The sequence below is a fragment of the Ruditapes philippinarum genome, unplaced genomic scaffold, assembly GCF_026571515.1.
Source record: "Ruditapes philippinarum isolate M1 unplaced genomic scaffold, ASM2657151v2 ctg5802_1_1_1_1, whole genome shotgun sequence".
Lineage (NCBI taxonomy): Eukaryota > Metazoa > Mollusca > Bivalvia > Venerida > Veneridae > Ruditapes > Ruditapes philippinarum.
In genome coordinates, this window is record NW_026858068.1 from 39,952 (window position 1) to 50,203 (window position 10,252).

The following is a 10,252-nucleotide window of genomic DNA, read 5'->3' on the forward strand; positions in this document are numbered from 1 at the left end:
TAAACATTATAAGACCTTTCTTTATAAATATAACCATAACTAGCTTTATCTCTATAAAACACATGTCTAATGGTGATTTTATGAAAGAGTTTAAAATTGTCTTGTTATGAAATGTATAATATAGCTAATCTGCCTTCTGCAATAGTTCCAAATGATGAGTGGTGATACATCGGGGAAATAGTTTTGACATTCAACCATCATCATTATTATAAGAGTTCGTCTAGAATTGTCCCGTTTTGTAATGAATAACCGTTATTCATAATGGAAGAGGAAGGAAAAGTTGGTGCCGATTATTGATTTTTGTGCCACCGAAACTCCAATCCTTCTGGTAAATTAAAAGCAATCAACAACGCCTATCAAAACAATCACTCGTCTGTCATTTTATTTCTGCACATTATTTTAGACACGTGATTTAGAAAAATGATGATATGACCATACAGCATTGACCCGTTATAATAATTCAAGCATGTTAAATTTAAATAACCATGTTGTTTAACATATAAATGTTGATATTATTTCAGCGTGATCAACATATCAGAAAAGAATGACGATAGTCTAAATCCTGAATGCAGAGATTTAGGTACGACCACAAAAGATACTCCAAAGACACACACTTAAAAATAGTAAATAAATAATAGTATCAAAGAGACAAACATATCACATGTCAATTAATGTAACTCAATTAATCAAAATACAAATATTTCGATAGGAATATTGTATTTTTTTCATCTTGTCATGAATGATTCCAAATAATAATAAAATATACGTACATTTACTTGGTTTACAAAATGAAACAAAACACACTATCCTCCTATACACCTTTTGATAAATCATATCATAGACCTTTTTACGACGCTGTCCGGTGCCATGAAAAATCGATCGGACGTTGTACTTTCTCGCGCACTCGCAATCTGGGTAGGGAAAAAAGAGCATCACACTACATAAAAATATAGTAGAAGTTCAAAGACAATATCGGCTAAGTTTAAGGTAAAGGGTAGAAAATTATATAAAAAGCTTTTAATAAAAAAAGAAAAGATACCTTTATGGCTTTGTGGCCAAGATTGCCATAAAAAAGGCATGAACAAGATAAGTGTTTAAGATTTTCCCCTTACGATCACGGACCTGAAATTGAGATAATTATTTTAAGAAAGTGTGGAAATATATCTATTAGCAAATAAAAGTCAACTTATTGTTGCTGAAATAATTAATACAAAAACTAAGAAATTTCAATACATATTATAATATCGAATTCGATTATCATTCTGAAAAAAGTCAGAACAGGTGATAATACATTTTTGGGGTTCAATTTATTTAAGTCACATTAATATAATTATCATAAATATAGTTTTCTTCAAAATCTTGAGAAGTTAAGATGGATAGTGGGAATTGAAATAACATACATTTTATCCGGTTCCTCGTAATACATGCTACTTTTTAATGCACATCACACTATTTGTCACTTCACAAAATCAATAGACATTGATGAGATTGGTATATGTAAACATTACTTAAATAATGATTTTCATAATTGTACGTGCCCAACTATGTCATGGCACTAAAATGTCCCGGTTAACAAGTTGGAAACAAACACACGGTTGCGTGTCATTCTGTTTGACATATACCGCCTGGCCAAGGAAGTGTACAATACAAATTGTGAAATATTATGTAATACAGGGGAAATAAAATTTTAGCAATTTGAATTACTGATTAAAAAGTCGTCTAATGATACCGTAACCAGTACGACTTTCGTATGCGCTTTTTGACCATTAACTTATTAATCCCGAATATTGTCTTAAATCTGTTATAAATATCAATTCACGTTTTAAGAGTACTTACCCCAAAATTACTTTTCTTTGGTCGACATAATATGGAATCACGTCTATTAATGCCTTAAAGTTACGTACGGTAGTCATCATTATTGCGTTTTTGCCCTACGCAGAATGCGCATGCACGAAATGCAACATTCGTTATTATGGAAAAAATGTATTGTAAAAAGGTCTAAATACGAATACTTAATTGGCGTTTCAAACAATTTAATTGTTCATGTTGTTTAAGGAAAGTGTTTTGAGTGAAATATATCATACTATATCTATGATGCAATGAGACAATAAAGACACGTTCAAATAGGGAATAATAGACGACAACAAGGCTATGAAAAGAGAGAATATCGGAATATAGTAAAACAAGCAGATATAATTATAAATGTGTCTGTCACTTTTATTTCCTGATGGATTACAAAACAGTAAAACATAAGACATTTAAATCAACATATATGTGTGACAAATACATTTCTTTATGATCTAGCTATTATATTTGCAAGATATTTTATTTTTATGCGGACTTCAAGTTTTATGGAAGTTTTATTTGCATTAAAAATTATACATTTTTGTTGTTGTTGTTGTGTTTTTTATATTTTCCTTTCTTTCTTTTTTTTTTTTTTTTTTTTTTTTTGGGGGGGGGGGTGGGTGCGGGTGAGGGTTAGATAAACGGAATGAGCATGAAGTTCTCCTAATCTATCAGGACAAACAAGTATAATGATGTGAAGAGTCACAAGCAATGTACAAAATTAACCTTGATTATTGTTCTATTTGCAGTTGAATATCCGAAGCACTAATCATTTTTTCTTCATGTTCTTGGTATATGCTGGTTGTTTAATAATTAAGTTGCATTTTTTTTTGTGAAAAAAGAGAGCCTAGTGCATAAATTCTCTGTTATGCCATGTCTGAAATTCTGAATAAACCAATGTTTGTCTGTTGCTACAAGGATTAAAAGGTCTGCTCGAAGCAAAATTAATATTTGTATTAATCGCGTAAACAAACCAAATTCCACCTAGCCTAGTACAGAAACGTTCTCCGACTGAGGCATTATAAGACGTTTGTACACTGAATTTAAAATCTTTAAATCAGTCCTTTTTTACATTAAAATGTAAGTTTAAACTTATTCGTGTTTGTTGTGAATTGCAGATGTTCCATCTAAAATTACTCTTAAATATAAAGGAGGTTACAATTGATTGGAAATCGCATTACGGTTAGTATAGGAACTTCGATGAATTATATATTGATCTCGGGTTCTCTGTCCAACTTTGGTTCCTGTCATTAGAATGTAGACTAGCCCTTTGACACCTTATTTGTAGGGTTCATAAAAAATATGAAAATAAAAGAAAATATTACATTCAAACATGACAATATCACTTAAGTTCAAAGTTTATTTTGATATTTTGATTCCTTATTAAAGCTCGAAGCCATGTTGAACATCAGAAAAGCTTCTTTTATTAGAGAATTCGAAAACAATGTAAAATAAATACATTAATCATTTTTTTTTATGATAAAAAGCAAAACTAAAATGTCCCCCATTTCTGAATGACCGAATGCGTATTTACCAGCCGCCGCGTCCACGCGGCGTCTAATAAAACGTTTAAAGATAACAAGAAAATAGTTAAAAGTAAATTCTGAGAGTGCCTTATATATTTCTCATGATTTTATTGTAGTTGACATGTTCGATCTTTATTATATTTTTCGATAATATCACGTAAGTCAAGATGTTATCAAAAATCGTAATCCTGAAAAAAAATGAAAATAAAACAGATGAGAGTGCATCCAATTTTTGAATAAATAGTTAAGGAAAAGTTGTATCACTTAAACCCGATAACATGATTGACAAGTTCTTACTAACAATTAAACGCTACACAAATAATTCATGTAATCCTTTATCTTTTAAATCTGTTTTTTTAAACCTTTATTTACTTGTGTTTAAAACGTGTTATATATAGTTTTGCGGTATTTATTTAGAAAGAAATATATTTTGCTATGTTGGCCTTTGTATAAACAGAACGTCTGTTACTAGTTTGACTGGTTCGACTGGAATAATACATAATTGTATACAGCGATAAGCATAAGATGCACGACAATTATTTATTGCAAAATTATTTAACTACGTAAGTGTGAAAGACCTAGAGCGACTTCTCAGCTATATTTGACCTATTTCAAACTGCGAGTGAACTTACGTGATATGCGGACACGCACCAGAGTAAAATCGCCGGCGTCCCGTCAGGTAGCTTGATAGCTTTATCATATGGAATAATCCACTGTCTTTGTTGGTATTCGAGTCAACAACGCAGACGGGCAGGTGGTTCGCAGACAACACCTTAACATTTCGGCCACAGACTCCCTTTTTACAAGAAATATTACCCTCATAATGTTGTGCAATTAAATCAACTCCATTATATACATATTATTATTGATGTACAATATATATATATTTAAATGGCCTCTTTTTTATTTGACAATGTTTGTGCATATAAATATCGTTTTCGCTCAAAAGCTAACTGGTTTGTTAAACAGAAATGGATTTTATGTTAGCATTGGTCCAGTATTGCTATTTTTTAAATGTTAAAAAATTCACAAATTTAAAAGACTAATGGAATTTCATCAACTTACATTCAGTTATATAACATTCAGTAATATCATTTGTGTTATTAACAGTGACGTCAATAGAATGTCGATTCATATTTTGGCAAAAATTAAAAGAATCTGCCAACCAAAAATATAATCTGAAGCATTTATTGATGAATAGACATGGATATGTTTTGGATTGCCCCGGTTTGCTTTTACTATCATGGCAAAACTAAGCCGTGTGACACGGCGATCTTCAATCCTATTAATATCTTTATGGTATATATCGATGAGGTATACATTAAAAACAGAAGATAATTTTTTTTAATTCTCAATTCTTTGAGAAAAGTCTACGCATTTTTTTTTCGGACATATCTCGTATACGTAGTACCGAATAAAGTAGCGGTGATGAAGACAAAAAAAACAAAGTGAATTTTTTTCGTTTTAAGTATGTTTATTTTTTATCTTCAGCATGTTAAACATTTCGTCATTTATTGGTATTGAGACACATAAGAATTAGGTTTAACTTCCTTGATCATTGAACCAAGATCATACATCCGTCAAGTAAACATGCCATATGTTAAAACATACAACCGTCAAGTAAACATGTCATAGGTTAAAACATAAAACCGTCAAGTAAACATGTCATAGGTTAAAGCATACAACCGTCAAGTAAACATACCATAGGTTAAAGCATACGACCGTCAAATAAACATGCCATAGGCTAAAACATACAACCGTCAAGTAAACATGTCATAGGTTAAAGCACACAACCGTCAAGTAAACATGTCATAGGTTAAAGCATACAGCCGTCCAGTAAACATGTCATAGGTTAACATTTCTCCGTATTAAACGAATGGGCCGCTAAAACAAGGTATCGAGAGAAAAATGTAAATTTTTATTTTTTATAGTTATTTCATATAACTTACAACATACATTCTCTTATACAAAACGGTGTACTCAGTAAAGAAGAAGACCATGATAAAATGTACGAGAAATAGATAAGAAATCTGCGGGCTTGGAATGTAAATGAGCAGATACAATTGCAGGAAAAATGCGCAATAATACTTTTGTGTCTATGCAAGCGATAGATATGTTAAAGCCACTGACCTACAGATGGTAAAATGAAAAAAAAAATGAAATAAAATTTCAAATAAACAGTAAATACTGATCTAGTTAGGTTTATTGTATAATTACATCATTATTGTCACCTTAATTCAAGAACGAATGTTAACAAAAGCGTTAATATATCGGGTTTTTATTTTCCATACTCTACTACGTTACTAACACAGTAGCCAATATATAAATAGGAAAAGATAATTCATTTAACACGGTCATGTGTCACAACAGTGGTGCGGAAAAATCCCGGTTTCCGGTATGCCCGGGATCGTTTATCAATGTTCGTCATTGAGTAGGCCCGTATCATATTTCAAGCTAACTGTAAAATCGGTGAATTTGTTGTCAAATATATGAAATAATTAATCAATTACATTTTTAGTGCCATGAATTACAAAAAATATAAATACAAAAGCAGTTATTCGTATCCCTATATGTTTGATAAAATCCCGGATTCCGTGCCTTCCGGAGCACAGGTCGCGATATTGTCCTGTACGATCACGTGATACTAGAAAAAAACCCGGATGAAAGGATTCCGTGGTAAAATAAAAGAAGGTATTTCCCGTTGGTGGAAAAGCGAACAGTTTTTTTCCAGAGCAATAATGTTAAAATACAAAAAAACATTTATTAACTTTTTGAAGTGTCATTTCGATTTCTTTCAACTATATAGTGATTTTGAGTGGGGGATTTTGAAATATTAGCCATTTTTCTGCTATCTTCTGGAGGTCAGCTGCTTTAAACAACTGAAAGCTTTAAGAAGGACAATTGCTCATTAATAGATATATAATGAAATTGAACTTAATTTTTAAACGTAAAGAATAATAAGGAAGATCATGTTTGCAATGACTTATTTAAATGGCTCATTACTTTTAAAGATGTCTTATATAACATATATTGCCCAGCTATTTTTGGTTCAGAATTACTTTTTACTATACAAATCAACATTGACATAATGCAACATATTTTCAAATTCTATATGAGCGGTCGTAATAATACTTAAAATTTATATCTATTTCACTTCATTCCAACAAAACTTGAATTACAGGTCGGCAAGAAAAAATTACAAATATGACAAATTTTACTGAAACAATAATACTGTAAAACGATTTGTCTTTTAAGTCTGGGGTATAGGATTTACGTAGCATAGTAAATCTGGACGAAACAATAAAAACACCATCAAAAACATGAAATCAGAACACGTCGTTCCTTTTAAAAATGTATCAAAAATATACTTCAATCGCCGTAAAGGAAATAATTAATCGATACTATCCCCAGTTTAGGAAATTGTTGCCTTACTTCTCACAGTTTGCTTAACATATCCTTACCTGACCAATATAACTCAAAGAATAAATGTCAAAACGGGTTGAAATATACTGCACTAAGATTGCTTCGTTTTTTGTTTTTCTTTTTTACATAATAGTTACCACTTATTACTAGAACTCTTTTTTAAATTGTATCAATACCCCTCCCCCTAGCAACCTTAATTTAAAAGTAGTTCAAACAATGTCTCCAATTTTTCACTAAATACCAATGTAAAAATAATATATCATTGCTTACTCTAGTTATCATTCGAAAACCTTTTTTTTCTATTTTAGTAACGGTGACCTTGACCCAAAAAACAATCCCAACAACGATGTCCACATTAAATTGTTTTATACACAAAGTTTGATAACAATACTTCATTTTTAACTCTTGTTATTCTCTAGAAACCTATTTATGTTTTTAATAAACTAAACAGTGACTTTGACCATGACCGCATGCAATAACAACCGGGTATTATACATAAGGCTATATATCCTGAAACTTATATTATATTGAAAGGAACCAACAGAGGACTCCTGGCAATAATATCCTTTTGTGTGACTGTTTATATTAAAGGAAAAATTAATTCATCATTTTTAAACTCGTATACAGCGCTTAGTCAACCAACATAAGTGCTATTTTCAATATAATTCGGATTGATTAAGATGTTAAACTGAATAAAAATAATTATTTCACCATTTCGTTATGATACTTGCCATGTTAAAAGTGGTGTGATTATAGAAAATTAAGTTGTAAAATACGTTAAAAAGAAAGCTTGAACAGATTTTAAAATCTTAAAAATAAAACCAGCACATTAATTAAATAGCATGACTTTTATTTTTGGAAGACTTTTATGGCTCAACGGACACTAGACTGTTATAAATATTTTGGTTTATAGATCTTGCGAGGTTTTTTGTACCAGTAATGACATAATCACACATTCTTATACAGCTGATTTTAAGTCTAGCAAACTTACAAAGCAAAGCAACTGGGAAAAATAATCATGTCATCATAGACATTTAATATTTGGAATGTGAAACTTACACAGCTACATGACACATCACAGAAGTAGCAAATTATTTGTTTGCAAGTTTTTACTTGGAGTATATAATTTAACAGTTAACCAGTCTTTTGTCCAAAATCGTCAAGAATTTACACATTTGATTCATGTCAATCTTTTCGACCTTTTAGAAAAGAACTCCATCCGTTGATTTACTTTTTAGAATAATATCATTAAAACAATGGTATTTACATGCTTTAGAAACTATAGATGTATGAAGTTATTCTCATTGTGAAAACAACCCTGCATGTGATAGATTACTCATTTTTGGTAAGCGTGCTGTTCTCATACATAAAGCAGATAGACATCTATTATTCAGTCATAAACGGTGTACAGACGTTTGGAGTGTTGTTTACGTGATGTAAAAATTCAACCCCAAACGGAGCGTGCAAAAACCGTCAAAACGAAAGTTATCTTAACTTTCAACGTTGCTTTTATTTCACTATAAATTCTCTGTATTTCTCTGTAGAAAAAATAACTAACACAAACAACTTTATCAACATTTTCAATATTTGTTGTTTTCAAAATGTTTGTGTAAACGGTAGATTTTTTTCTTTTCGACCGACCTGAAAGGCATTAGAAGAGCGTGAATATTAGACATTTGCGACAAAGTGGGGAACGATTATCGAAGAACAGTTACGCTAATATTGAAGGATAATCTCAACACATAATATGAAAACTTTGTATTTTTGTTTCCTTACCTACATCATAATTATATTTTCACTATCAGTCACTATCAGACGTATTGATGCCAAGTTCCCTAATAAAATTTGGCACTTAGAAACCTGTGGTCGCTTACATTGTATGTTGTTTCGGCTAGTGCGCTGAGGTGCATCTGTAATGTTGTCCTCGGATGATAAAGCTCTTGCTGCTTGAGCACGGACGTCTTGACTAGTTCAGCTCCTAGATTGTGAAGTTGCCTAGGGGCTGAACCAGGTTCGGGCATTCTAGACACAGGGCGGTTCGAAGATGTTGGTCAGCTTGGTCATGTTGACCTGGATTTATACCTCTGTTCAGGTATCTCAGAGGAAGCCCTAGCATTGGCTGCTTAGTGTTAGCAGCTGCAGCTTGCCCTTGGTTAAGGCGCCTGGTCCTGTCACTCGAAGCTGCACCCAACTGTGATTCTGCAATATCGTCAACTGTAAAAAGACGTCAATTAGGACTTTAAGACGCTTTACGGCCTACAGCCACTCTCTGGAATGATTTTAATATATGATTTGAATAGTCAAATTAATATGGAGTTAGTGACTGATTTGGAAGTGTAACTCAAGTTTCACACATTACATGCCCCTCTTCTTTCGCTGCCGTTATGTCCACTCCTGGTTTTTGTTTTGTGCCTCATGGGTGCCCTACTTGGGTGTGTCGGGGGCATCCTGTGAACGTTGCCTTTACCTTGTTGATCTTTATTCTTGTTTTATTTTTTTTGCCAGATCGTGGTTGTCCGTGTCTGAACTGGATATTTTCTTCTACCTTTTAAATTGAAATTTTTCACGTCTTTGGTACGCAGTGAGCTCGTAACCTGCCGCACTCGACCAAACACATTATCGAGCAGCTAAACATATTAAAAGAAATGATAAGTAAACATCAAAATTAACATGCTACAGCATAATTCGTCGGTTAGATAGACATTAAGGTTATATTTATGCTTTAAATGCTAGTTTATTGCACGCTGTAAATTCTAATGTAATTTTAAACGATTTTATTTATTATACTGACCAAATATCTGGATCATCTATATCGGTAGGATTATCTATATCGGCAGGATTTTTTTATAATCACAACAAGTTTGCTGGACATTGTGGTTCTGAGCTGTTTCTCTCCTGCAGTTCTGTAGCGTTCTCTAGCATCTTCTGACGACTGATCAATATTGTGTCTAATGCTTTCAAGAATGTCTAACCAGTAAGTGCGGTGTGACAAATAGGCCCGCAGTATCAATAAAGTTGCTTCTTTCTATATTTTTATCTGCTTTTTACGTTTCTGTAACAAAATTGCACCTAAAAATTGTTTTTACATCAACACATTTAAGAACAGTAATTATAATTATCAATAAACTGCTTTAACAGTTTAAGTAACAAACCCGCAAACAAACAGTTGATGAGACACCTGAAACATTTCTAAGATTACTAAATACTTTGAATATAACATTCTAAAGGCCCAGAATACTCGTTCAGAAACCGTGTTTTATTGACTCTTTTAAGCCCACTATCTTATCCGACTTTTATGGTATTATCAACATTATTTGATATAAGTGTATCGACAGAGAAAGTTGAGATCCGGGCTCAACTTTCATGTTTCTATTTGAAACTAAAAATATATATAAAATGGCCTTCAGTCCAAGAGTGGTCTGATATGATGTTCTTATGGAACAAAATACTTATGGTGG